Below are 27,493 nucleotides of genomic sequence, written 5' to 3'. Positions count from 1 at the left end.
CTGTGCTGCAAATACATAAACTCCTTCACCTTCCCTCCTCCCTCCCGTCATTTATTTCCTTATGCGTGTACACTGTACCCCTCCTTCTCGTTCTAATATCAACTAAAATTCTCCGGTGCAGTGACTCAAATTTAGGAATAAACCAGCGGACCATAGTTCCAGTCGCACCTAACGTCGAACGACCCATCTGCAAAAAAATAGGTGCAACACGAGTACTTCCCAAGAGGTCACCCATCCGAGTTTTACTCTCGCCCAAGCACACTTAACTGCAGAGTTCTGACGGGATGCGGTGCATTAGTACTAGTATGATCGCACCTCTTTCATTTCACGTTGCAAATACATACAATCATTCTCCTTTTTTCCCCCCTTCCCTCATTTGTTTACTTGTGCGAGCACATTGCACCTCTGTTTCTCGTTCTAATATCAAGTAAAATGCCCCGGTGCCGTGACTCTCATTTATGAATAAACCAGCATACCATAATTTTAGTCGCGCTTAACGTCAAACGACCCATCTGCAAAAAAATGGGGGCAACACGAAGACTTCTCAAGAGGTCAACAATCCTAGTACTACTCTCGCCCAAGCAAACTTAACTGCAGAGTTTTGATGGGATCCGGTGTATTAGTGCTGGTATTATCGCACTTGTTTCATTCTGCGCTGCAAATACATACACTCCTTCTCATTCCCTCCCCTCTCCCGTCATTTGTTTCCTTATGCGTGCACACTGCACCTCTTATTCTCGTTCTAATATCAAGTAAAATACCCCCGCACCGTGACTCACATTTGGTAATAAACCAGCAGACCAAAGTTTTAGTCGCGCGTAACGTCGAACGCCCCATCTGAAAAAAATAGGTGCAACACAAAGGACTTCCCAGGAGGTCACCACTCCGAGTACTACACTCGCCCAAGCACATTTAACTGTGGAGTTTTGATGGGATTCGGTGAATTAGTGATGGTATAATGGCACCTGTTTCATTCGGCATTGCAAATACATACACTCCTTCTCCTTCCCTCCCCCTTCCCGTCATTTGTTTCCTTGTGTGTGTGCACTGCACCTTTACTTTTCATTCTAATATCAAGTAAAATGCCTCGGCGCCGTGACTCACATTTGCGAATAAACCAGCGGACCATAATTCCAGCTGTCCGTAACGTCGAATGCCCCATCTAAAAAAAATAGGTGCAACACAATGATTTCCTAGGAGGTCACCCATTCCAGTACTACTCTCGCCCAAGCACACTTGAGTGCGAAGTTCTGATGCGATCCGATGCATTAGTTGTGGTATAATGGCACATATTTCATTCTGCGCTCTAAATACATACACTCTTTCTCCATCCCTCCCCCATTCCCTCATTTGTTTCCAGCGAGAGGGAAGGGGAAGGGGTATATGTATTTGCGGCAGAGACCAAAACGATTGCGATCATACAAGCACTAGTTCACCGGATCCCATCAGAACTCCGCAGTCAAGCGTTCTTAGGCGAGAGTAGTACTAGGATGTGTGACCTTCTGGGAAGTGCTCGTGTTGCACCCTTCTTTCTAGAGATGAGGCGTTAAATGTTTCGTGGGACTGGAGTGACGGTCTGCCGGGGCATTTTGCTTAATATTTTTTGTACATTCAATTAAAACCAATTACGTGATAAGAGTGTCATTGCGAGCACCTTACATAATATAACAACAAAAAACAAGGTGCGGTGGGCGATTCGTTCATATGGGCATGAGTTGAGGCGCCGGGGCATTCGCTTAATATTAGAACTAGAAGAAGAGGTGAGGTGCGCGCACAGCGAATCAAATGACAGGAAGAGAGAGGGAAGGAGAAGGTGCATATGTAATTACGGTGCAAACAAGAAAGCGTGCGATCATACCTGCACTAGTTCACCGGATCCCATCAGAACTTTGCAGTTATGCGTGCTTGGGCGAGAGTAGTACTAGGATGGGTTACCTCCTGGGAAGCTCTCGGCTCTCGTGTTGCATCCTTCTTTTTTCAGACTGGGCGTTAAACGTTACGTGGGACTGAAGCGACGGTCCACCAGTTCATTCGCAAACGTGAGTAACGGTGCCGGGGCATTTTGTTTAATATTTTTTGCGCAATCAATTAAAGCTCATCACGTGATAAGAGTGTCTGCAAGCATATTACATAGTAGAACAACAAAAAACGAGGTGCAGCACTATCCATTCATATGGGCATGAATGGAGGTGCCAAAGTATTTCGCTTGATATTAAAATTAGATGCAGAGGTGAGGTGCGCGCACAACGAAACAAATGACGGGAGGGGAGAAGGAAGGAGAAGGGGTATATATACTTTCGGCGCAAACTAGAATGCGTGTGATCATACCAACACTAGTTCACCGGATCCCATCTGAATTCCGTAGTTAAGCATGCTTGGACGAGAGTAGTACTAGGATGGGTGATCTACTGGGAAGTTCTTGTGTTGCACCCTTCTTTTTGCAGACGGGGTGTTAAACATTCAATTGGATCGAAATGATGGTCCGCCGGTTCATTTGCAAATGTGAGTCACGGCACCGGAGCATTTTTTTTAATATTTTTTCATCATTCAATTAAAACCCATCACTTGATGAGAGTGTAATTGCGAGCATCTTAAATAGTAGAATAATAAAAAACGAGAGGCGGCGGGCGATCATTTCATATGGGCATGAGTCGAGATGGGCCGTTCGACGTTACGCGGGAGTGGAACTTTGGTCCGCTGGTTTATTCGCAAATGTGAGTCACGGTGCCGGAGCATTTTACTTGATATTAGAACGAGAAGGAGAGGTGCAGTGTGCACGCACAAGGAAACAAATGATGGGAGGGCGGAGGGAAGGAGAAGGAGTGTACGTATTTGCAGTGCAGAATGAAACAGGTGCCACTATACCATCACTAATTCACCGGATCCCATCCGAACTCCGCAGTTAAATGTGCTTGGGCGAGTGTAGTACTAGGAGTGGTGACTTCCTATGAAGTCCTCGTGTTGCACTAATTTTTTTCAGATGGGGCGTTCGATGTGAGTCACGACGCCGATGCATTTTACTTGATATTAAAACGAGAAGGAGATGTGCAGTGTGCACGCGCAAGGAAACAAATGACGAGAGGGGGGAGGGAAGGAGAAGGAGTATATGTATTTGTCGCGCATAATGAAATAGGTTCGATCGTACTAGCACTAATGCACCAGATACCATCAGAACTCTACAGTTAAGTGTGCTTAGGCGAGAGTAGTACTAGGATGGGTGACCTCTTGGGAAGTCTTCGTGTTTCACCCATTTTTTTACAGATGGGTCGTTCGACGTTACGCGCGACTGGAACAATAATCTGCTGGTTTATTTATAAATATGAGTCATGGTGCTGGGGCATTTTACTTGATATTAGAACGAGAAGGAGAGGTGCAGTGTTCACGCATAAGGAAACAAATGACGGGAGGGGGGAGGGAATGAGAAGGAGTGTATGTATTTGCAGCACAGAATGAAACAGGTGCCATAATACCATCACTAATTCACCTGATCCCATCAGAACTCCGCAGTTAAATGTGTTTGGGCGAGTGCACCACTAGGAGCGCTGGTTTATTCGCAAGTGTGAATCATGGCGCCCGGACATTTACTTGATATTCGAAAGAGAATGAGAGGTGCAATGTGCTTGCATAAGGAAACAAATTACGGGAGGGGGGAGGGAAGGAGAAGGAGTATATGTATTTGCAGCACGGAATGAAACAGGTGCGATCATACCAGCACTAATGCACCAGATCCCATCAGAACTCCAGAGTTAAGTGTGTTTGGGCGAGAGTAATACTAGTATGGGTGACCTCCTTGAAGGTCCTAGTGTTGCACTCATCTTTTTCTTAATCTTTTTCGTGCATCCATTTATATCCCACCAAGTGCTAAGAGTGTCATAACGAGCATCATAAATAATAGAACAAGCAAATCAGAGGTGCGGCAGACAATCCGTTCATCTCGGCATGAGTCGAGGCAAAGAGAAAGAGAGGTGCAGTTTGCAAGCACAAGTAATCAAATAACGGGAAGGGGGAGGGAAGGAGAAGGAGTGGATGTATTTGCAGCGCAGAATGAAACAGGTGCGATCATACCAGCACTAATGCACCGAGTACCATTAGAACTCCGCAGTTAAGTGTATTTAGGCAAGAGTAGTACTAGAATGGGTGACCTCCTGGGAAGTCCTCGTGTTGCACCCATTTTTTTGCAGATGGGTCGTTCGACGTTATGCGCGACTGAAACTATGGTCTGCTGGTTTATTCACAAATATGAGTCACGACCCTTGGGCATATTACTTGATATTAGAACGAGAAAAAGAGGTGCAGTGTGCACGCACAAGGAAACAAATAACGGGAGGGGGGAGGGAATGAGAAGGAGTGTATGTATTCACAGTGCAGAAGCAAACAGTGCGATCATACCAGCACTAATGCACCAAATCCCATTAGAACTCCGTAGTTAAGTATTCTTGGACGAGAGTAGTACTAAGATGGGTAACCTCCTAGGAAGTCCTCGTGTTGCACCCATTATTTTACAAATGAGTCGTTCGACGTTACGTGCGACTAGAACTATGGTCCACTAGTTTATTCACAAATGTGAGTCACGACACCAGAGAATTTTAGTTGATATTAAAACGAGAAGGAGGGGTGCAGTGTGCACGCACAAGGAAACAAATGATAGGAGGGGAGAGGGAAGGAGAAGGAGTGGATGTACTTGCAGCGCATAATAAAACAGGTACGATCATGTCAGCACTAATGCACCAGATCCCTTCTTAACTCCACAGTTAAGTGTACTTGGGCGAGAGTTGTACTAGAATGGGTGACCTCCTGGGGAGTACTTGTGTTGCACTCATTTTTTTGCAGATGGGTCGCTCGATGTTACGCGCGACTCGAACTATGGTCCGCTAGTTTATTCGCAAATGTGAGTCACGGCGCTGGAGCATTTTACTTGATATTAGAACGGAAAGGAGAGGTGCAGTGTGCACACACAAGAAAACAAATGACGAGACGGGGGAGGGAAGGAGAAGGAGTGTATGTATTTGCAGCGCGGAATAAAACAAGTGCGATCATACCCGCACTAATGCACTAGATTCCATCAGAACTCCGTAGTTAAGTGTGCTTCGGCGAGAGTTGTACTCGGATAGGTGACCTCTTGGGAAGTACTCCTGTGGCACCAACTTTTTTGCAAATTTATCGTTCGACGTTATGCGCGACTGGAACTATGGTCCGCTGGTTTATCCACAAATGTGAGTCATGGCGCTAGGGCCTTTTACTTGATATTAGAACGAGAAGCAGAGGTGTAGTGTGCACGCATAAGGAAAAAAATGACGGGAAATGGGAGGGAAGGAGAAGGAGTGTATGTATTTGCAGCGTAGAATGAAACATGTGTCATTATACCATCCCTAATTCACCGAATCCCATCAGAACTCCGCAGTTAAATGTGCTTGGGCGAGTGTAGTACTAGGAGTGGTGACCTCTTGGGAAGTTCTCGTGTTGCAACAAATTTTTTGTTAATGGGTCCTTCGACGTTATGCGCAACTAGAACTATGGTACGCTGGTTTATTCACAAATGTGAGTCACGGTGCCAGAGTATTTTACTTGATATTAGAACGAGATGGAGAGGTGCAGTGTGCACGCACAAGGAAATAAATGACGGGAGGGGGGAGGCAAGGAGAAGGAGTGTATGTATTTACAGCGCGGAACAAAACAGGTACCATCATACCATGACTAATTCACCGGATCCCATCAGAACTCTGCAATTAAATGTGCTCGGGCGAGTGTAGTACTAGGAGTGGTGACCTCCTGGGAAGTCCTTGCGTTGCACTTATTTTTTTCAAATAGGGCGTTCGACATTACGCGCGACTGGAACTATGGTCTGCTGGTTTATTTGCAAATGTGAGTCAAGGCACCGGGGTATTTTACTTGATGCACCTATTTTTTTCATATGGAGCATTCGACGTTACGCGCGACTGAAACTATGGCCGCTGGTTTATTCGCAAATGTAAGTCACGGCACCGAGGTATTTTACTTAATATTAGAACGAGAAGGAGAGGTGTAGTGTGCACGTACAAGGAAACAAATGAAGGGAAAGGGGAGGGAAGGAGAAGGAGTGTATGTATTTGCAGCGCGGAATGAAACAGGTGCGATCATACCAGCACAATTGCACCGGATCCCATCAGAACTCCGCAGTTAGGTTTGCTTGGGCGAGAGTAGTACTAGGATGGTTAACCTCCTAGGAAGTCCTCGTGTTGCACCCATTTTTTTGCAGATAGGTCGTTCGATGTTATGCACGACTGGAATTATAGTCCGCTGGTTTATTCACAAATATGAGTCACGACGCCGGAGAATTTTACTTGATAATAGAACGAGAAGTAGAGGTGCATTGTGCACGCATAAGAAAACAAATGAGGGAACGGGGGAGGAAAGGAGAAGGAGTGTATGTATTTGCAGCACGAAATGCGACAGGTATGGTCATACCAGCACAAATGCACCAGATCCCATAAGAACTCCACAGTCAAGTGTGTTTGAGCGAGATTAAAACTCGGATGGGAGACCTCTTGGGAAGTACTCGTGTTGCAACAATTTTTTTGCAGATGGTTCGTTCGATGTTACGCGCGACTGGAATTATGGTCCGCTTGTTTATTCGCAAATGTGAGTTACGGCGTTGGAGAATTTTAGTTGATATTGGAACGAGAAGAAGGGGTATAGTGTGCACGCACAAGGAAACAAATAACGGGAAGGGCGAGGGAAGGAGAAGGAGTGCATGTATTTGCAGTGCAGAATAAAACAGGTGCGATCATACCAACACTAATGCACCGGATCCCTTCTGAACTCCGCATTTAAGTGTGCTTGGGCGAGAGTCGTACTAGGATGGGTGACCTCCTTAGAAGTCCTCGTATTGCACCTATTATTTTACAGATGGGTCGTTCGTCATTACGTGCGACTGGAACTATGATTTGCTTGTTTATTCACAAATGTGAGTCACGGCGCCAGAGCATTTTACTTAATATTAGAACGAGAAGTAGAGGTGCAGTGTGCATGTGCAAGGAAACAAATGACGGGAGGGGGGAGGGAAGGAGAAGGAGTGTATGTGTTTGCAGCACGGAAGCACACAGGTGTGATTATACCAGCACTAATGCACCGAATCCCATCAAAACTTCGCAGTTAAGTGTGCTTGGGCGAGAGTAGTACTAGGATGGGTGACCTCCTGGCAAGTTCTCGTGTTGCACCTATTTTTTTTCAAATGGATCGTTCGACGTTACACGCAACTGGAACTGTTGTTCGCTGGTTTATTCGCAAATATGATTCACGATGCCGGGACATTTTTTTGATATTAGGACGAGAAGGAGAAGTGTAGTGTGCACACACAACGAAACAAATGATGGGAGGGGGGAGGGAAGGAGAATTAGTGTATGTATTTGCAGCGCGGAATGAAACAGGTGCGATCATACCAGCACTAATGCACCGGATCCTATCAGAACTCCGCATTTAAATTTGCTTGGGCGAGAGTAGTACTAGATGGGTGACCTCCTCGTAAGTACTCGTGTTGCACCCATTTTTTTACAGATGGGTCGTTCGACGTTACGCACAACTTAAACTATGGTCCGTTGGTTTATTCATAAATGTGTGTCACGGCGTAAGACCATTTTACTTGATATTAGAAGGAGAATGAGAGGTGCAGAGTGCACGCACAAGGAAACAAATGACGGGAGGAGGGAGGGAAGGAGAAGGAGTGTATGTATTCGAAGTGCGAAAGCAAATAGGTGTGATCATACCAGGACTAATGCACCGGATCCTATCAGAACTCCGCTGTTAAATATGCTTGAGCGACAATAGTACTAGGATGGGTGACCTATTGGGAAGTCCTCGTGTTGCACCCATTTTTTTGCAGATGGGTCGTTCGATGTTACGCGCGATTGGAACTATGGTCCGCTACTTTATTCACAAATGTGAGTCACGGCGCTGGGGCATTTTAATTGATATTAGAACGAGAAGGAGAGGTGCAGTGTGCACGCACAAGGAAACAAATGATGGGAGGGGGGAGGAAAGGAAAAGGAGTGCATGTATTTACACCGCGGAATGAAAGATGTGCGATCATAGCAGCACTAATGCACCGGATCCAATCAGAACTCCGTAGTTAAGTTTCCATGGGCGAGAGTACTACTAGGATGGGTGACCTCCTGGGAAGTGTTTGTGTTGCACCAATTTTTTTGCAGATAGGTCATTCGATGTTACGCGCGACTAGAACTACTGCCCGCTGATTTATTTGTAAATGTGAGTCACGGCGCCGAGGAATTTTACTTGATATTAAAACGAGAAGAAGAGGTGCAGTGTACACGCACAGGGAAACAAATGACAGGAGGGGGAGGGAACGACAAGGAGCGTATGTATTTGTAGCGCGGAATAAAACAGGTGCGATCATACCAGCGTTAATGCACTAGATCCCATCAGAACTCCGTAGTTAAGTGTGTTTGGGCGAGAGTAGTACTAGGATGGGTGAGCTCCTAGAAAGTCCTCGTGTTGCACCCATTTTTTTGCAGATGGGTCGTTCAACTTTACGCACGACTGGAACTGTGGTCCACTAGTTTATTCGCAAATGTGAGTCACGGCGCCGGGGCATTTTACTTGATATTAGAATGAAAATGAGAGGTCCAGTGTGCACGCACAATGAAACAAATGATGGGACGAGGGAGGGAAGGAGAATGAGTGTATGTATTTGCAACGCATAATGAAAGATGTGCGATTATAGAAGCACTAATGCACCGGATCCCATCAGAACTCCGTAGTTAAGTTTGCTTGGGCGAGAGTAGTACTAGAATGGGTGACCTCCTGGGAAGTCCTCGTGTTGCACCCATTTTTTTTCAGATGGGTTGTTCGACGTTACGCACGACTGGAACTATGGTCCGGTGGTTTATACGCAAATGTTAGTCATGGTGCCAGGGCATTTTAATTGATATTAGAATGAGAAGGAGAGGTGCAGTGTGCACGCATAAGGAAACAAATGACGGGAGGGGGGAGGAGAGGGAGGGAGAAGGAGTGTATGTATTTACTACGCAAAAGTAAACATGTGCGATCATACCAGCACTAATGCATCGGATCCCATCAGAACTCCGCTGTTAAGTGTGCTTGGGCGAGAGTAGTACTAGGATGGGTGAACTCCTTGAAGTTCTCGTGTTGCACTCATTTTTTGGGAGATGGGTTGTTCGACGTTACGCGCGACTGGAACTATGGTATGTTGGTTTATTCATAAATGTGAGTCATGCCGCCATGGCATTTTAATTTATATTAGAACGAGAAGGAGAGGTGCAGTGTGCACGCACAAGGAAACAAATTATGGGAGGGGGGAGGGAAGGAGAAGGAGTGTATGTATTTACAGGGCAGAAGCAAACAGGTGCAATCATACCAACATTAATGCACCGGATCCCATCCGAACTCCACTGTTAAGTGTGCTTGGGCGAGAGTAGTACTAGGATGGGTGACCTCTTCGAAAGTGCTCGTGTTTCACCTATTCTTTTGTAGGTGGGTCGTTCGACGTTACGCGCGACTGGAATTATGGTCCGCTGGTTTATTTGTAAATATGAGTCACGGCACTGGGTATTTTACTTGATATTAGAAGGAGAATCAAAGGTTCCCAAGGAAACAAATGAGGGGAGGGGGGAGGGAAGGAGAAGGATTGTATGTATTTGCAACGCAGAATAAAAAAGATGCGATTATACCAGCACTAATGCACTGGATCCCATCAGAACTCCACAGTTAAGGGTGCATGGGCAATAGTAGTACTAAGATGGGTGATCTCCTTCGAAGTTTTCGTGTTGCACCCATTTTTTTGCAGATGGGTCGTTCGACGTTACGTGCGACTGGAACTATGGTCCGCTGGTTTATTCGCAAATGTGAGTCATGGCGCTGGGGCATTTTACTTGATATTAGAACAAGATGGAGGGATGCATTATGCACACACAAGGAAACAAATAATGGAAGGGGGGAGGGAATGAGAAGGAGTGTATGTATTTGAAGCGCAGAATGAAACATGTGCGATCATACCAGAACTAATGCACCGGATCCAATCATAACTCCGCATTTAAGTTTGCTTGGGCGAGAGTAATACTAGGATGGGTGACCTCCTCGGAAGTACTGGTGTTGCATCCATTTTTTTGCAGATGGATCGCTCGACGTTACGCGCGACTTAAACTATGGTCTGTTGGTTTATTCACAAATGTGTGTCACGGCGTAGGGGCATTTTACTTGTTATTAGAACGAGAAGGAGAGGTGCAGTGTGCACGCACAAGGAGACAAATCACGGGAGGGGGCAGGGAAGGAGAAGGAGTGTATGTATTTACAGCGTGGAATGAAACAGGTGCGATCATACATGCATTAATGCACTGGATCCCACCAGAACTCTGTAGTTAAGTTTGCTTGGGTGAGAGTATTATTAGGATGGGTGATGTCCTAGGAAGTCCTCCTGTTGCACCAATTTTTTTGCAGATGGGTCGTTTGACATTACGCGCAACTTGATCTATTATCCACTGGTTTATTTGCAAATATGAGTCACGGCGCCTGGGTAATTTACTTGATATTAGAACAAGAAGGAGAGGTACAGTGTGCACGCACAAAGAAACAAATAACGGAAGGGGGGAGGCAATGAGAAAGAGTGTATGTATTTGCAGCGCGGAATGAAAGATGTGCGATCATAGCAGCACTAATGCATCGGATCCAATAAGAACTCCGCAGTTAAGTTTGCTTGGGCGAGAGTAGTACTTGGATGGGTGACCTCCTTGGAAGTCCTTGTGTTGTACCAATTTTTTTTGCAGATGGGTCGTTTGACGTTATGCGCGACTAGAACTATTGCCTGCTGGTTTATTCGCAAATGTGAGTCACGACACTGGGGCATTTTACTTGATATTAGAACGAGAAGGAGAGGTGCAGTGTGAACGTACATGGAAACAAAGACAGGAGGGGGGAGGGAAGGAGAAGGAATGTATGTATTTAGAGCGCGGAATAAAATAGGTGCGATCATATCAGCCATAATGCACCGGATTCCATCTGAGCTCCGTAGTTAAGTGTGCTTAGGCGAGAGTAGTACTTGGATGTGTGACCTCCTGGGAAGTCCTCATGTTACACCCATTATTTTCAAATGGGTCGTTCGACGTTACGCGCGACTAGAACTATGGTCCGCTGGTTTATATGCAAATGTTAGTAACGGCGCAGGGACATTTTAATTGATATTAGAACGACAAGGAGAGGTGCAGTGTGCATGCATTAGGAAACAAATGACGGAAGGGGGAAGGGAAGGACAAGAAATGTATGTATTTGCAGCGCGGAAGCAAACAGGTGCGATCATACCAGCACTAATTCACTGGATCCCATCAGAACTCCGCAGTTAAGTGTGCTTGGATGAGAGTAGTACTAGGATGGGTGACCTCTTTGGAAGTCCTTGTGTTGCACCCATTTTTTGGCAAATGGGTTGTTCAGCGTTACGCGCGACTAGAACTATGGTCCGCTGGTTTATTCGCAAATGTAGTCACGCCGTCAGGGCATTTTAATTGATATTAGAATGAGAACAAGAGGTGCAGTGTGCACGCGCAAGGAAACAAATGACGGGAGGGGAGAGGGAAGGAGAATGAGTGTATGTATTTGCAGCACGGAAGCACACAGGTGCGATCATACCAGCACTAATGCACCGAATCCCATCAAAACTTCGCAGTTAAGTGTGCTTGGGCGAGAGTAGTACTAGGATGGGTGACCTCCTTCGAAGTCCTCCTGTTGCACCCATTTTTTTGCAGATGGGTTATTCGACGTTACGCGCGACTTGAACTATGGTCTGCTGGTTTATACGCAAATGTGAGTCATGACGCAGGGGCATTTTAATTGATATTAGAACAAAAAAGACAGGTGAAGTGTGAACACACAAGGAAACAAAATTGGGAGGGGGAAGAAAGGAGAAGGAGTGTATATATTTGAAGCGCAAAATAAAACAGGTGCGATCATACCAATACTAATGCCTTGGATCACATCAGAACTCCGTAGTTATGTTTGCTTGGGCGAGAGTAGTAGTAGGATGGGTGACCTCTTGGGAAGTACTCGTGTTGCACCCATTTTTTTTCAGATGATTCTTTCGACATTACGCGCGACTTGAATTATGGTACGCAGGTTTATTCGCAAATGTGAGTCATGGCACAGTGGCATTTTACTTGATATTAGAGTGAGAATGAAAGGTGCAGTGCGCACGCACAAGGAAACAAATGACGGGAGGGGGAAGAAAGAAGAAGTAGGGTATGTATTTGCAGCGCAAAATGAAACAGGTGCTATCATACTAGCACTAATGCACTGAGTACTTCCTAAGAGGTCACCCATCCTACTACTATTCTCGCCCAAGTAAACATAACTGCGGAGTTCTGATGGGATCCGGTGTATTAGTGCTGGTATGATCGCACCTGTTTCATTCTACTCTTCAAAAACATACAAACCTTCTCCTTCCTTCCTCGCTCCCGTCATTTATTTTCTTGTGCGTGCACACTGCACCTCTGCTTCTCGTTCTAATATCAAGTAAAATGTCCCAACGTCGTGACTCACATTTGCGAATAAATCAGCGGACCATAGTTTTCGTCGTGCGTAACATCGAACGATCCATATGAAAAAAATAGGTACAACACGAGGACCACAGTTATGTGTGCTTGGGTGAGAGTAGTACTAGAATTGGTGACCTCCTAGGAAGTCCTCGTGTTGTACCTATTTTTTTGCAGATGGGTCGTTCGATGTTATGCACGACTGGAACTATGGTCCGCAGTTGTGTGTTTAGGCAGAGTAGTACTACGATGGTTGACCTTGTGGGAAGTTCTCGTGTTGCACTTATTTTTTTACAAATGGGTCCTTCGACGTTACGCGATACTGGAACTATGGTTCGCTGGCTTATTTGCAACTGTGAGTCACGGCGCTGTGGCATTTTACTTAATATTAGAACGAGAATGAGAGGTGCAGTGTGCACGCACAAGGAAACAAATGACAGGAGGGGGGAGGGAAGGAAAATGAGTGTATGTATTTGCAACGCAGAATGAAACAGGTGCTATCATACTAGCACTAATGCACTGAATTCCATTAGAACTCCGTAGTTAAGTGTGCTTGGGCGATAGTAGTACTAGAATGGGTGACCTCCTATGAAGCCTCGTGTTGCACCAATTTATTTGTAGATGGGTCGTTCGACTTTACGCGCGACTAGAACTATGGTCTGCTGGTTTATTCGCAAATGTGAGTCATGTCGCGTGGGCATTTTACTTGATATTAGAACGAGTAGGAGAGATACAATGTGCACGCACAAGGACACAAATGGCGGGAGGGGGAGGGAAGGAGAAGGAATGTATGTATTTGCAGCGTGGAATGAAACTGGTGCGATCATACCAGCACTAATGCACCAGATCCTATCAAAATTCCGTAGTTAAGTGTTCTTTGGCGAGAGTAGTACTAGGATGGGTTACCTCCTTGGAAGTACTCGTGTTGCACCCGTCTTTTTCTTAATATTATTCGTGCATCCATTTATAGTCCACCACGTGATAAGAGTGTCATTACGAGCATCGTAAATAATAGAACAAGCAAAACAGAGGTGCGGCGGGTGGTCCGTTCATCTGGGCGTGAATCGAGGCAACGGGGCATTTTGCTTGATATTACAACTAGAAGTAGATGTGCGGTGTCCACACAGAGCAAAACAAATGATGGGAGGGGGAAGGGAGAGAGAAGGGGTATATGTATTTGAAGTGAGGAATAGAACGGGTGAGATCATACTAGCACTAATGCATCGTATCCCATCATAATCTGCAGTTAAGCGTGTTTGGGCGAGAGTAATACTAGGATGAGTGACCTCTTGGGAAGTGCTTGTGTTGCACCCGTCTTTTTGAGGACAAGGCACCAAACATTACAGGCGACCGGAGCCATAGTCTGCTGGTTCATTTGTAAGCGTGAATCACCGCGTCGGGGCATTTTGCTTACTTTTTTTGTGCACTCATTTATAATCCACCACGTGATAAGAGAGCCATTACGAGCATCTTACACAGTAAAACAACGAAAAAAAAGTGTGGCGGGTGGTCCTTTAATCTAGGCATAAGTCGAGGTGCTGGGGCATTTTTCTTGATATTAGAACTAGAAACAGAGATGCAATGTTCGCGCACAGCGAAAAAAAATGACGGGAGAGGGAAGGAAAAGAGAAGGGGTATATGTATTTGCAATGTGGAATGGAAGGGGTGTGATCAAACCAGCACTAATGCACCAGATCCCAGCGAACTATACAGTTAAGCATGCTTGGGCGAGAGTAGTACTAGGATCAGTAACCTCCTGAGAAGTCCTCGTGTTGCACTGTCTTTTTGCAAACGGAGCGTAAAACGATACATGTGATCGGAGCCACAATCCGCTGGTGTGAGTTACGTTGCCAGAAAATTTTGCTTACTATTTTTTCGTGCATTCATTTATAGTCTACCACGTGATAAGAGTGTCATTGCGATATCTTACATAGTAGAATAAAGAAAAATGAGGTACAGCGGGCGGTCCTTTCTTCTGACATGAGTCGAGGTGTCGGGGCATTTCGTTTAATATTAGAACTATAAACATAGGTGTGGTGTGCGCGCACAGCAAACAAAAATGACAGGTGGGGGGAGGGAAGGAGAATGGGTATATGTATTTGCAACGCAAAATAGAAGGGGTACAATCATACTAGCATTAATAAACCAGATCCCATCGAACTCCGTAGTTAAACGTGCTTGGGCGAGAGTAGTACTAGGATGGGTGATCTCTTGGGAAGTTCTCTTGTTGCACCCGTCTTTTTGCAAACGGGGTGTCAAACGTTACGAGCGATCGGAGCCACAGTTCGTCGGCATGAGTAGCGACATTGAAACATTTTGCTTAATATTTTACGTGCACTTATTTGTAGTCCACCACATAATAAGAGTCTCATTACGAGAGTCTTACATAGTATAACAACGAAAAAAGAGGCGCAGCGGGCCTACGTTCTTCTGGGCGTGAGTCGAAGTGACATTGCATTTCGCTCTATATTAGAACTAGAAGTAGAGATGCAGTATGCCTGCACAACGAAATAAATGATGGGAGGGGGGAGGGAAGGAGAAGGGCTATATGTATTTGCAGTTGGGAATGAGACAATTGCAATCATACAAACACTAATGCACAGGATCCCATCAGAACTCTGTAGTCAAGCATGCTTAGGCGAGATTAGTTCTAGGATGGGTGACCTCCTGAAAAGTCCTCATGTTGAACCCATTTTTTATAGACGGGGTGTTAAACGTTAAGTGCGATCGGAGCCACAGTCTGCCGATGTGAGTCGCGGGGCCTGAAAATTTTGCTTAATATTTTTCGTGCATTCATTTATAGTCCACAACGTGATAAGAGTGTCATTACAAGTATCTTACATAGTATAACAATGAAAAATGAGGTACGGCAGGCGATCCATTCATCTGGGCGTGAGTCGAGGTACCGGGGTATTTCGCTTGATATTAGAACTAGAAATAGAGGTGTGGTGTGTGTGCACAACGAAACAAATGATGGAAGGGGGGAGGGAAGGAGAAGGGGTATATGTACTTGCAGCGTGGAATGGAAGTGCTGCAATCATACCTGCACTAATGCACTGGATCCCATCGAATTTCGTTGTTAAGTGTGCTTGGGCGGAAGTAATACTTTGATGGGTGACCTCCTAGAAAGTTCTCATGTTCCACTCGTTTTTTACTGACAGGACGTTAAACATTATGCGCGATCAAAGCCATTGTCCCGCGGAGTGAGTCGCAACGCCAAGTCATTTTTCTTAATATTTTTCGTGCATTCATTAATAGTTCACCACGTGATAAGAGTGTCATTACGAGCATCTTACATAGTAGAATAATGAAAAACGAGGTGCAGGGGGTAGTCCGTTTATCTGGGCGTGAGTCGAGGCGCCGGAGCAATTTGCTCTATATTAGAATAATAAGCAGAGGTGCAATGTTCGCGCATAGCGAAACAAATAATAGGGGGGAGGGAGGGAGAAGGGGTATATGTATTTGTAGCGCAAAATAGAAGAGGTGCGATCATACTAGCACTAATGCATCGAATCCCAACGAACTCCGTAGTTGAGCGTGTTTTGGCGAGAGTAGTACTAGGATGGGTGATCTTTTGGGAAGTCCTCGTGTTGCGCCCGTCTTTTTACGGATGGGGTGTTAAACATTATGCGCAATAGGAGCCGTATTCCGCCGGTATGAGTCATGGTGCCAGAATATTTTGCTCAATATTTTTCGTGCATTCATTTATAGTCCACCACATGATAAGAGTGTCAGTATAAGCATCTTACATAGTAGAACAATGAAAAATGAGGTACGACAGGCGGTCCGTATATCTAGGCGTGAGTCGAGATGCTCGGACATTTCGTTTGATATTAGAACTAGAAACAGAGGTGTAGTGTGCATGCACAGCGAAACAAATGACGGGAGGGGGGAGGGAAGGAGAAGGGGTATATGTATTTGCAGCACGAAATGGAAGGGGTGCGATAATACCAACACTAATGCATCGGATCCTGTCGAACTTCGCAGCTAAGCATGCTCTGGTGAAAGCAGTATTAGGATGGGTGACCTCCTGTGAAGTCCTCGTGTTCCACCCGTCTTTTTATGGACGGGGAGTTAAATATTTTTCGTGACCGGAGGGACAGTCCGCCAGTGTGAGTCGCAGCATTGGGACATTTTGCTTAATATTTTTTATGCATTCATTTATAGTCCATCACGAGATAAGAATGTCATTATGATTATCTTACATAGTAGAACAATAAAAATAGAGTTGTGACCGGCGGTCTGTTCATCTAGGCATGAGTTGAGATGTCTTGGCATTTTACTTGATATTAGAACTAGAAACAGAGGTGCGGTGTGCGCGCACAACAAAATAAATGATGAGAGGGGAGAGGGAAGGAGAAGTGGTATATGTATTTACAGCGCGGAATGAAAGGTGTGCGATCATACCAACACTAATGCATCAGATCCCATCGAACTTCGTAGTTAATCGTGCTTGGGCGAGAGTAGTACTAGGATGGGTGATCTCCTAGGAAGTTCTTATGTTACACCATTCTTTTTGCAGATGGGGCGTTAAATGTTACGCGGGACTAGAGCGACAGTCGCTGCTTAATTCGCAAACGTGAGTCACAGCGCCGGAGCATTTTGCTTAATATTATTCGTGCATTCAATTATAGCCCACCACGTGATAAGATTATTATTAGAGCATCTTATTTAGTAGAACAACAAAAAATGAGGTGCGGCGGGTGTTTTGTTCATATAGACACGAGTCGAGGTACCTGGGCATTTCGCTCGATATTAGAACTAGAAGTAGAGGTACGTTGCGCGCACAACGAAATAAATGACGGGAAGGGAGAGGGAAGGAGAAAGGACATATGTCTTTGCGGCACAAATTAGAAGGGGTGCGATTATACCAGCACTAGTTCACGGGATCTATCAGAACTCTGCAGTTAAGCGTGCTTGGGCGAGAGTATTTCTACGATGGGTGACCTCTTGGGAAGCACTCGTGTTGCACCCTTTTTTTTGCAGATGGGGCGTTAAATGTTAAAGGGGACTGGAGTGACAGTCCGCCTGTTCATTCGTAAATGTTAGTCACAGTGCCGGAGCATTTTTTTTAATACTTTTCATGCATTTAATTAAAGCCCATCACGTGATGAGAGTGTCATTGCGAGCATCTTAAATAGTAGAACAACGAAAAATGAGGTGCGGCGGGCGATCCATTCATATGGGCATGAGTCGAGGTGCCAGGGCATTTGGCTCGATATTAGAACTAAAAGCAGAGGTGAGTTGCGCGCACAGCAAAACAAATGACGAGAAGGGAGAGGGAAGGAGAAGTGGTATATGTCTTTACGGTGCAAATTAAAAGGGGTGCGATCATACGAGTACTAGTTCACCGGATCCCATCAGAACTCCGCAGTCAAGCGTGCTTGGGCGAGAGTAGTACTAGGATGGGTTACCTCTTGGGAAACTCTCAGCTCTCGTGTTGCATCCTTTTTTTTTCAGACTGGGCGTTAAACGTTATGCGGGACTGGAGCGACGGTCCACCGGTTCATTCGCAAACGTGAGTCATGGCGTTGGACCATTTTGTTTAATATTTTTCGCACATTCAATTAAAGCCCATCACGTGATAAGAGTGTCTGCGAGCATATTACATAGTAGAACAATAAAAAAGGAGGTGCGGCGCTATCCGTTCATATGGGCACAGGTCGAGGCGCCAGGGTATTTCGCTTGATATTAGAATTAGATGCAGAGGTGGGGTGCACGCATAGCGAACCAAATGACAGAAGGGGAGAGGGAAGGAGAAGGGATATATGTACTTATGGTGCAAACTAGAACGAGTGCGATCATACCAGCACTAGTTCACCGGATCCCATATGAACTCCGTAGTTAAACGTGCTTGGGCGAGAGTAGTACTGGGATGGGTGATCTCTTGGGAAGTTCTCGTGTTGCACCCTTTTTTTTGCAGACAGGGCGTTAAACATTCAACTGGACCAGAGCGATGGTCCGCCGGTTCATTTGCAAACGTGAGTCACGGCACCGGAGCATTTTTCTTAATATTTTTTCAGGATTCAATTAAAGCCCATCACATGATGAGACTGTAATTGCGAGCATCTTAAATAGTAGAACAACAAAAAACGAGCGGCGGCGGGCAATCCGTTCATATGGGCATGAGTTAAGATGGGTTGTTCGACGTTACGCATGATTTTTTATTTGCAAATGTAAGTTATGACGTCGGGGTATTTTACTTGATATTAGAACGAGAAGAAGAGGTGCAGTGTGCACGCACAAGGAAACAAATGACGGGAGGGGGGAGGGAATGAGAAGGAGTGTATGTATTTACAGTGCAGAATGAAACAGGTGCCATTATAGCATCACTAATTCACCAGATCCCATCAGAACTCCCCAGTTAAATGGGCTTAGGTAAGTGTAGTACTAGAAGTTATGACCTCCTGGGAAGTCCTTGTGTTGTACCTATTTTTTTCAGATGGGGCGTTCAACATTATGCGCGACTGGAACTATGGTCTGCTGGTTTATTCGCAAATGTGAGTCATGGCACCGAAAAATTTTACTTAATATTAGAACAAGAAGGAGAGGTGCAGTGTACACGCACAAGGAAACAAATGATAGGAGAGGGGAGGTAAGGAGAAGGAGTATATGTATTTGCAGTACGGAATGAAACAAGTGCGATCATACCAGCACTAATGCATCGGATCCCATCAGAACTCTACAGTTAAGTGTCTCTGGGCGAGAGTAGTATTAGAATCCTAGGAAGTACTCGTGTTGCACCCATTTTTTTGCAGATTGGTCGTTCGACCTTATGCGCGACTTGAACTATGGTCCACTTATTTATTCACAAATAAGAGTCACGGCACCGGGGCATTTTACTAGATATGAGAATGAGAAGGAGAGGTGCAGTGTGCACGCACAAGAAAATAAATGACGGGAGGGAAGAGAGAAGGAGAAATAGTCCATATATTTGCATCGCATAAAGAAACAGGTGTCATTATATAAGCACTAATGCACCAGATCCCAACAGAACTCCGCAATTAAGTGTGCTTGGGTGAAAGTAGTACTAGAACGGGTGACCTCCTGGGAAGTCCTCGTGTTGCACTTATTTTTTTACAGATGGGTCGTTCGACGTTGCGTGCGACTGAAACTTTAGTCCACTGGTTTATTTGCAAATGTGAGTCATGACACCGGGGCATTTTACTTAATATTAGAATAAAAAGAAGAGGTGCAGTGTGAACGCACAAGAAAACAAATGACGGTAAGAGGGAGGGAAGGAGAAGGAGTGTATGTATTTGCAGCGCGTAATAAAACAAGTGCGATCATACCAGCAATAATGCACCGGATCCCATCAGAAGTCCGCATTTAAGTGTGTTTGGGCCAGAGTAGTACTAGAATGGGTGATCTCCTGGGAAGTCCTCGTGTTGCACCTATTTTTTTACAGATGGGTCGTTCGACGTTACACATGATTGGAAATATGGTCTGCAGTTAAGTGTGTTTGGGCAGAGTAGTACTACAATGGGTGACCTCCTGGGAAGTTCTCGTGTTCCACTTATTTTTTTACAGATGGGTCATTCGACGTTACGTGCGACTAGAACTATGGTCTCTTGGTTTATTCGCAAATGTGAGTCAGGGCGCCAGGGCATTTTACTTGTTACGCATGATTGGAACTATGGCCCGCTGGTTTATTCACAAATAAGAGCCACGACGCCGGGGCATTTTATTAAAATAAGAAGCAGAGGTAAAGTGTGCACGCACAAGGAAACAAATTATGGGAGGGGGGAGGGAAGGAGATGGAGTGTATGTATTTGCAGCGCGGAATGAAACAGGTGCGATCAAACAAGCATTAATGCACTGGGTACCATCAGAACTCTGCTGTCAAGTGTGCTTGGGCGAGAGTAGTACTAGGACGGGTGACCTCCTGGGAAGTTCTCGTGTTTCACTTTTTACAGATGGGTCCTTCGACGTTGCGCTCAACTGAAACTATGGTCCATTGGTTTATTCGCAAATGTGAGTGTTGGCACCGGAACATTTTACTTGATATTATAACGAGAAGGAGAGGTGCAGTTTACACGCACAAGGAAACAAATGAGGGGAGGGGGGAGGGAAGGAGAATGAGTGTATGTATTTGCAGCACAAAATGAAATATTTGCGATCATACCATCACTAATTCACCGGATCAAATCAGAACTCCGGAGTTAAGTGTGCTTGGGCGAGAGTAGTACTAGGATGGGTGACCTCCTGGGAAGTCCTCGTGTTTTCTCTATTTTTTTTACAGATGGGTCTTTCGACGTTACGCGCGACTGAAACTATGGTCCTGTGATTTATTTGCAAATGTGAGTGACAACGCCGGAGCATTTTACTTGATATTAGAACGAGATGGAGAGGTGCAGTTTGCACACACAATGAAAGAAATGACGGGAGAGGGGAGGGAAGGAGAAGAAGTGTATATATTTGCAGCGCGGAATGAAAAATTTGCTATCATACCATCACTAATTCACCTGATCAAATTAGAACTCCGGAGTTAACTGTGTCTTGGCAAGAGTAGTACTATGATGAGTGACCTCCTAGGAAGTACTTGTGTTGCACCCGTCTTTTTGCAGACAGGGCATCAAATGTTACACGCGATTGGAGCCATAGTTCGCTGGTTCATTTGTCGACGTAATTCGTCATGCCGGGGCATTTTGCTTACTTTCTTTTGTGCACTCATTTATAGTCCACCACGTGATAACAGAGTCATTACACACATCTTACACAGTAGAACAAAGGAAAAAAAAGGTGTGGCAGGTGGTCTTTTAATCTGGGCATAATTTGAGGCACTGGGGCATTTTGCTTGATATTAGAACTAGAAATAAAGATGCAGTATGTGCGCACAGCGAAAAAAATGACAAGAGAGGGGAGGAAAGGAGAAGGGTTATATGTATTTGCAATGTGGAATGGAATGGGTGCGATCATACCAGCACTAATGCACTGGATCCCATCAAACTATGCAGTTAAGCATGCTTGGGCGAAAGTAGTACTAGGATCGGTAACCTCATGAGAAGTCCTCATGTTGCACTGTCTTTTTGCAAACTGGCGTAAAACGATACATGTGATCGAAGCCACAATCCGCTGGTGTGAGTCGCGTCGCTAGAAAATTTTGCTTACTATTTTTTTGTGCATTCATTTATAGTCTATTACGTGATAAGAGTGTTATTACGATCATCTTACATAGTAGAATAAAGAAAAATAAGGTACGGCGGGCGGTCCTTTCTTCTGGCGTGAGTCGAGGTGTCGGGGTATTTTGCATGATATTAGAACTATAAATAGAGGTGCGGTGTTCGCGCACAGTGAAAAAAATGACAGGTTGGGGGAGGGAAGGAGAAGGGGTATATGTATTTGCAGCACGGAATGGAAGGGGTGCAATCATACTAGCATTAATGCACCAGATCCTATCGAACTTCGTTTTTAAGCATGCTTGGGCAAGAGTAGTACTAGGATGGGTGACCTCCTGGGAAGTTCTCTTGTTGCACCCGTCTTTTTGCAAATGGGGCGTCAAATGTTACGTGCGATCGGAGCCATAGTCCGCCAGCATGAGTAGCGACGTTGAAACATTTTGCTTAATATTTTATATGCACTTATTTGTAGTCCACCACGTGATAAGAGTCTCATTACGAGAGTCTTACATAGTAGAACAACGAAAAAAGAGGCACAGCGGGCCTCCGTTCTTCTGGGTGTGAATCGAAGCAACATGACATTTCACTCTATATTAGAACTAGAAGCAGAGATGTGGTATGCCCGCACAGCGAAATAAATGATGGGAAGGGGGAGGGAAGGAGAAGGGCTATATGTATTTGCAGTGGGAAATGAGACAGTTGCGATCATACAAACACTAATGCACATGATCCCATTAGAACTCTGTAGTCAAGCGTGCTTGGGCGAGATTAGTTCTAGGATGGGTGACCTCCTGAAAAGTCCTCGTGTTGAACCCGTCATTTTGTAGACGGGGTGTTAAACATTAAGTGTGATCGGAGCCATAATCTGTCGGTGTGAGTCACAGGGCCTGAAAATTTTGCTTAATATTTTTCGTGCATTCATTTATAGTTCACCACATGATAAGAGTGTCATTACAAGTATCTTACATAATATAACAATGAAAAACGAGGTACGACGGGCGATTCATTCATCTGGACGTGAGTCGAGGTGCCGGGGTATTTCGCTTGATATTAGAGCTAGAAACAAATGTGTAGTGTGTTCGCACAACGAAATAAATGACGAGAGGGGGGAGGGAAGGAGAAGGGGTATATGTATTTGTAGCGTTGAATTGAAGGGGTGCGATCATACCTGCACTAATGCACTGGATCCCATCGAATTTGGTAGTTAAGTGTGTTTGGGCGGAAGTAGTACTAGGATGGGTGACCTCCAAGAAAGTTCTCATGTTCCACTCGTTTTTTTGCTGACGGGACGTTAAACATTATGCGTGATCAAAGCCATTATCCCTCGGAGTGAGTCGCAACGCCAAGACATTTTTCTTAATATATTTCGTGCATTCATTTATAGTTCGCCACGTAATAAGAGTGTCATTGCGAGCATCTTACATAGTAAAATAACGAAAAATGAGGTGCAGAGGGTAGTCCATTCATCTGGGCATGAGTCGAGGCGCCAGAGCATTTTGCTCTATATTAGAACTATAGGTAGAGGTGTGGTGTTCGTGCATAGCGAAACAAATTACAGGGGGGAGGGAGGGAGAAGGGGTATATGTATTTGTAGTGCAAAATAGAAGAGGTACAATCATACTATCACTAATGCAACGGATCCCATCGAACTCCGTTGTTGAGCGTGCTTTAGCGAGAGTAGTACTAGGATGGGTGATCTTTTGGGAAATCCTCGTGTTGCGCCCATCTTTTTACAGATAGGGTGTTAAACGTTATGCGCAATAGGAGCCATAGTCTGCCGGCATGAGTCGTGGCGCCATAATATTTTACTTAATATTTTTCGTGCATTCATTTATAGTCCACCACATTATAAGAGTGTCATTACGAGCATTTTACATAGTAGAACAATGAAAAACGAGGTACGACAGGTAGTCCGTTTATCTAGGCGTGAGTCGAGGTGCCCGGACATTTCTCTTGATATTAGAACTAGAAACAGAGGTGTAGTGTGCATGCACAGCGAAATAAATTACAAGAGGGGGGAGGGAAGGAGAAGGGATATATGTATTTACAGCACGAAATAGAAGGGGTGCAATCATACCAACACTAATACATCGGATCCTGTCGAACTCTGCAGTTAAGCGTGCTCTGGTGAAAGCCGTATTAGGATAGGTGACCTCTTGCGAAGTCCTCGTGTTCCACCCGTCTTTTTATGGACGGGGCGTTAAATATTACGCATGACTAGAGCGACAGTCTGCCAGTGTGAGTCGCAGCATTGGGACATTTTGCTTAATATTTTTCATGCATTCATTTATAGTCCATCACGAGATAAGAATGTCATTACGATTATCTTACATAGTAGAACAATGAAAACAGAGTTGTGGGGGGCGGTCTATTCATCTGAGCATGAGTCGAGATGCTTTGGCATTTTGCTTGATATTAGAACTAGAAATAGAGGTGCGGTGTGTGCGCACAACAAAATAAATGATGAGAGGGGAGAGGGAAGGAGAAGTGGTATATGTATTTGCAGCGCGGAATGAAAGGGGTGCGATCATACTAGCAGTAATGCATCGGATCCCATCAAACTTCGTAGTTAATCGTGCTTGGGCGAGAGTGGTACTAGGATGGGTGATCTCCTAGGAAGTTCTCATGTTGCACCCTTCTTTTTTTAGATGGGGCGTTAAATGTTATGCGGTACTAGAGCGATAGTCGCCGGTTAATTTGCAAATGTGAGCCACGACGCCGGAGCATTTTGCTTAATATTATTCGTGCATTCAATTATAGCCCACCATGTGATAAGATTATTATTACGAGCATCATACATAGTAGAACAACAGAAAAGGAGGTGCGATAAGTGTTTCATTCATATAGACATGAGTCGAGGCACCGGGGCATTTCGCTCGATATTAGAACTAGAAACAGAGGTGAGTTGCGCGCACAGCGAAATAAATGACAGGAAGGGAGAGGGAAGGAGAAGTGGTATATGTCTTTGCGGCCAAATTAGAAGGGGTGCGATCATAGCAGCACTAGTTCACCGGATCCTATAAGAACTCCACAATCAAGCATGCTTGAGCAAGAGTAGTAGTAGGATGGGTGACCTCTTGGGAAGTATTCGTATTGCACCATTCTTTTTGTAGATGGGGTATTAAATGTTATGCGGGACCAGCGCGACGGTCCGATGGTTCATTTACAAACGTGAGTCACAGCGCCGGGACATTTTGCTTAATATTTTGCTTGCATTCAATTAAAGCCTATCACGTGTTGAGAGTGTCATTGCGAGCATCTTACATAGTAGAACAATGAAAAAGGAGGTGCGACGGGTGTTTCATATAGATATGAGTCGAGGCGTCGGGGCATTTCGCTCGATATTAGAACTAGAAGCAGAGGTGAGTTGCACCCACAAAAATAAATGATGGGAAGGGAGAGGGAAAGGGAAGCGGTATATGTATTTGCGGCACAAACCAAAACGATTGCGATCATACCAGCACTAGTTCACTGGATCCCATCAGAACTCTGCAATCAAGTGTTCTTGGGCGAGAGTAGTACTAGGATGCGTGACCTTCTGGGAAGTGCTCGTGTTGCACCCTTCTTTCTACAGATGGGGCATTAAATGTTACGGGGGACCAGAGCGACGGTCCATCCGGGCATTTTGTTTAATATTTTTTGCACATTCAATTAAAACTAATCACGTGATAAGAGTGTCATTGCGAGCACCTTACATAATATATCAACAAAAAACGAGGTGCGGTGGGCGATCCGTTCATATGGGCATGAGTCGAGGCGCCGAGGCATTTCGTTTAATATTAGAACTAGAAGAAGAGGTGAGGTACGAGCACAGCGAATCAAATGACATGAAGGTAGAGGGACAGAGAAGAGGCATATGTATTTGCGGCGCAAACAAAAAAGGGTGCGATCATATCATCACTAGTTCACCAGATCCCATCAGAACTCTACAGTTATGCATGCTTGGGCGAGAGTAATACTAGGATGGGTTACCTCCTGGGAAGCTCTCGGCTCTCGTGTTGCATTTTTTTTTTCAGACTGGGCGTTAAACGTTACGCGGGATCGGAGTGACGGTCCACCGGTTCATTCCCAAACGTGAGTCACGGCGCGAGGGCATTTTTTTTAATATTTTTCGCGCATTCAATTAAAGCCCATCACGTGATAAGAGTGTCTGCGAGCATATTACATAGTAGAACAACAAAAAATGAGGTACAGCGCTATCCGTTCATATGGGCATAAGTGGAGGCGCCGGAGTATTTTGCTTGATATTAGAATTAGATGCAGAGTTAAGGTGCGCGCCTAGTGAAACTAACAACGGGAGGGGACAGGGAAGAAGAAGGGGTATATGTACTTTTGGCACAAACTAGAACGGGTGCGATCATACCAATACTAGTTCACCGGATCGCATATGAACTCCGTAGTTTAGCGTGTTTGGGCGAGACTAGTACTAGGATAGGTGATCTCCTAGGAAGTTCTCGTGTTGCACCATTCTTTTTGCAGATGGAGCGTTTAACATTCAACTAGACCAGTGCGATGGTCCGCCGGTTCATTTACAAATGTGAGTCACGGCACCTGAGCATTTTTCTTAATATTTTTTCAGCATTCAATTAAAGCCCATCACGTTATGAGAGTGTCATTACTAGCATCTTAAATAGTAGAACAACAAAAAATGAGAGGCGGCGGGCGATCCGTTCATATGGGCATGAGTCGAGATGGGTCGTTCGACGTTACTAGCAACTGGAATTATGGTCCACTGGTTTATTCGCAAATGTGAGTCACGGCATTGGGGCATTTTACTTGATATTAGAACGAAAAAGAGAGGTACAGTGTGCACGCACAAAGAAACAAATGACGGGGGGGGGGAGGAGAGGGAAGGAGGAGTGTATGTATTTGCAGCGCAGAATGAAAAAAGTGCGATCATACTAGCACTAATGCACAGGATCCCATCAGAACTCTGTAGTTAAGTGTGCTTGGGAGAGAGTAGTACTAGGATGGCTGACCTCCTGGGAAGTCCTCGTGTTGCACCCATTTTTTTGCAGAAAGGTTGTTTGATGTTACACGCAAGTAGAACTATAGTCCGCTGTTTTATTCATAAATGTGAGTCACGACGCTGGAGCATTTTACTTGATATTAGAACGAGAATAAGAGGTGTAGTATGCACGCACAAGGAAATAAATGAGAAAAGAGGGGAGAAAAGGAGAAGGAGTGTATGTATTTGCAGCGTGGAATGAAACAGGTGCGATCATACCAGCACTAATGCACCGGATCCCATCAGAACTCCACATTTAAGTGTGCTTGGGCGAGAGTAGTATTAGGATGGGTGACCTCCTGGGAAGTACTCATGTTGCACCTATGTTTTTGCAGATAGGTCGTTCGACGTTGTGTGCGACTGGAACTATAGTTCGTTGGTTTATTCGCAAATATGAGTCACGGCACCGGGGCATTTTACTTGATATTAGAACGAGAAGGAGAGGTGCAGTGTGCACGTACAAGGAAACAAATTACGGGAGGGGAGAGGGAAGGAGGAGGAGTGTATGTATTTGCAGTGTAGAAGCAAACAAGTGCGATCATACCAGCACTAATGCACCGGATCCCATAAGAACTCTAGAGTTAAATATGCTTGGGTGAGTGTAGTACTAGAAGTTGTAACTTCCTGGTCGTGTTGCACCCATTTTTTTGTAGATGGTTCGTTTGACATTACGCACGAGTGGAACTATGGTCCACATGTTTTTTTGCAAATGTGAGTCACGGCGCCGAGGAATTTTACTTGATATTAGAACGAGAAGGAGAGGTACAATGTGCACGCACAAGGAAATAATTGACGGGAGGGAGGAAAGAAGGAGAATGAGTGTATGTATTTGCAGC

The 27,493-nt window shown here is 45.0% G+C and overlaps 1 non-coding gene and 33 pseudogenes across 1 annotated transcript; 33 read left to right on the top strand and 1 right to left on the bottom strand.

Annotated features, from left to right (window-relative positions):
- Nucleotides 1-198: 198 nt before the first annotated feature.
- Nucleotides 199-317, bottom strand: LOC148265909 (5S ribosomal RNA; annotated as a pseudogene).
- Nucleotides 318-1,408: 1,091 nt separating this feature from the next.
- Nucleotides 1,409-1,527, top strand: LOC148265908 (5S ribosomal RNA; annotated as a pseudogene).
- Nucleotides 1,528-1,844: 317 nt separating this feature from the next.
- LOC148265907 (5S ribosomal RNA) lies at nucleotides 1,845-1,963 on the top strand (annotated as a pseudogene).
- Nucleotides 1,964-2,314: 351 nt separating this feature from the next.
- On the top strand, nucleotides 2,315-2,433 carry LOC148265906 (5S ribosomal RNA; annotated as a pseudogene).
- A 418-nt stretch (nucleotides 2,434-2,851) lies between these two features.
- LOC148265905 (5S ribosomal RNA) lies at nucleotides 2,852-2,970 on the top strand (annotated as a pseudogene).
- A 161-nt stretch (nucleotides 2,971-3,131) lies between these two features.
- LOC148265904 (5S ribosomal RNA) lies at nucleotides 3,132-3,250 on the top strand (annotated as a pseudogene).
- A 445-nt stretch (nucleotides 3,251-3,695) lies between these two features.
- On the top strand, nucleotides 3,696-3,814 carry LOC148265903 (5S ribosomal RNA; annotated as a pseudogene).
- Nucleotides 3,815-4,051: 237 nt separating this feature from the next.
- On the top strand, nucleotides 4,052-4,170 carry LOC148265902 (5S ribosomal RNA; annotated as a pseudogene).
- Nucleotides 4,171-4,375: 205 nt separating this feature from the next.
- LOC148265901 (5S ribosomal RNA) lies at nucleotides 4,376-4,494 on the top strand (annotated as a pseudogene).
- A 1,611-nt stretch (nucleotides 4,495-6,105) lies between these two features.
- LOC148265900 (5S ribosomal RNA) lies at nucleotides 6,106-6,224 on the top strand (annotated as a pseudogene).
- Nucleotides 6,225-6,755: 531 nt separating this feature from the next.
- Nucleotides 6,756-6,874, top strand: LOC148265899 (5S ribosomal RNA; annotated as a pseudogene).
- Nucleotides 6,875-7,080: 206 nt separating this feature from the next.
- LOC148265898 (5S ribosomal RNA) lies at nucleotides 7,081-7,199 on the top strand (annotated as a pseudogene).
- Nucleotides 7,200-7,404: 205 nt separating this feature from the next.
- LOC148265897 (5S ribosomal RNA) lies at nucleotides 7,405-7,522 on the top strand (annotated as a pseudogene).
- Nucleotides 7,523-8,377: 855 nt separating this feature from the next.
- On the top strand, nucleotides 8,378-8,496 carry LOC148265896 (5S ribosomal RNA; annotated as a pseudogene).
- A 206-nt stretch (nucleotides 8,497-8,702) lies between these two features.
- Nucleotides 8,703-8,821, top strand: LOC148265895 (5S ribosomal RNA; annotated as a pseudogene).
- A 211-nt stretch (nucleotides 8,822-9,032) lies between these two features.
- Nucleotides 9,033-9,150, top strand: LOC148265894 (5S ribosomal RNA; annotated as a pseudogene).
- Nucleotides 9,151-9,356: 206 nt separating this feature from the next.
- On the top strand, nucleotides 9,357-9,475 carry LOC148265893 (5S ribosomal RNA; annotated as a pseudogene).
- Nucleotides 9,476-9,669: 194 nt separating this feature from the next.
- Nucleotides 9,670-9,788, top strand: LOC148265892 (5S ribosomal RNA; annotated as a pseudogene).
- An 856-nt stretch (nucleotides 9,789-10,644) lies between these two features.
- Nucleotides 10,645-10,763, top strand: LOC148265891 (5S ribosomal RNA; annotated as a pseudogene).
- A 530-nt stretch (nucleotides 10,764-11,293) lies between these two features.
- LOC148265890 (5S ribosomal RNA) lies at nucleotides 11,294-11,412 on the top strand (annotated as a pseudogene).
- Nucleotides 11,413-11,617: 205 nt separating this feature from the next.
- Nucleotides 11,618-11,736, top strand: LOC148265889 (5S ribosomal RNA; annotated as a pseudogene).
- Nucleotides 11,737-11,940: 204 nt separating this feature from the next.
- Nucleotides 11,941-12,059, top strand: LOC148265888 (5S ribosomal RNA; annotated as a pseudogene).
- A 963-nt stretch (nucleotides 12,060-13,022) lies between these two features.
- On the top strand, nucleotides 13,023-13,140 carry LOC148265887 (5S ribosomal RNA; annotated as a pseudogene).
- Nucleotides 13,141-14,648: 1,508 nt separating this feature from the next.
- On the top strand, nucleotides 14,649-14,766 carry LOC148265886 (5S ribosomal RNA; annotated as a pseudogene).
- A 2,621-nt stretch (nucleotides 14,767-17,387) lies between these two features.
- On the top strand, nucleotides 17,388-17,505 carry LOC148265885 (5S ribosomal RNA; annotated as a pseudogene).
- A 348-nt stretch (nucleotides 17,506-17,853) lies between these two features.
- On the top strand, nucleotides 17,854-17,979 carry LOC148265884 (5S ribosomal RNA; annotated as a pseudogene).
- A 344-nt stretch (nucleotides 17,980-18,323) lies between these two features.
- Nucleotides 18,324-18,442, top strand: LOC148265883 (5S ribosomal RNA). The gene has a single exon (XR_015820391.1). It is a non-coding gene; the product is annotated as a 5S ribosomal RNA (ribosomal RNA).
- A 1,366-nt stretch (nucleotides 18,443-19,808) lies between these two features.
- Nucleotides 19,809-19,927, top strand: LOC148265882 (5S ribosomal RNA; annotated as a pseudogene).
- Nucleotides 19,928-20,641: 714 nt separating this feature from the next.
- LOC148265881 (5S ribosomal RNA) lies at nucleotides 20,642-20,763 on the top strand (annotated as a pseudogene).
- A 1,128-nt stretch (nucleotides 20,764-21,891) lies between these two features.
- On the top strand, nucleotides 21,892-22,009 carry LOC148265880 (5S ribosomal RNA; annotated as a pseudogene).
- Nucleotides 22,010-25,093: 3,084 nt separating this feature from the next.
- On the top strand, nucleotides 25,094-25,212 carry LOC148265879 (5S ribosomal RNA; annotated as a pseudogene).
- Nucleotides 25,213-25,998: 786 nt separating this feature from the next.
- Nucleotides 25,999-26,117, top strand: LOC148265878 (5S ribosomal RNA; annotated as a pseudogene).
- Nucleotides 26,118-26,537: 420 nt separating this feature from the next.
- LOC148265877 (5S ribosomal RNA) lies at nucleotides 26,538-26,656 on the top strand (annotated as a pseudogene).
- A 206-nt stretch (nucleotides 26,657-26,862) lies between these two features.
- LOC148265876 (5S ribosomal RNA) lies at nucleotides 26,863-26,981 on the top strand (annotated as a pseudogene).
- Nucleotides 26,982-27,493: the final 512 nt, after the last annotated feature.

Source organism: Carica papaya, chromosome 5 (genome assembly GCF_054855325.1).
Source record: "Carica papaya isolate Zhongbai chromosome 5, ASM5485532v1, whole genome shotgun sequence".
NCBI lineage: Eukaryota > Viridiplantae > Streptophyta > Magnoliopsida > Brassicales > Caricaceae > Carica > Carica papaya.
Note: the sequence above shows the minus strand (reverse complement) of the source record. Positions and strands in the feature narration are given on the sequence as shown.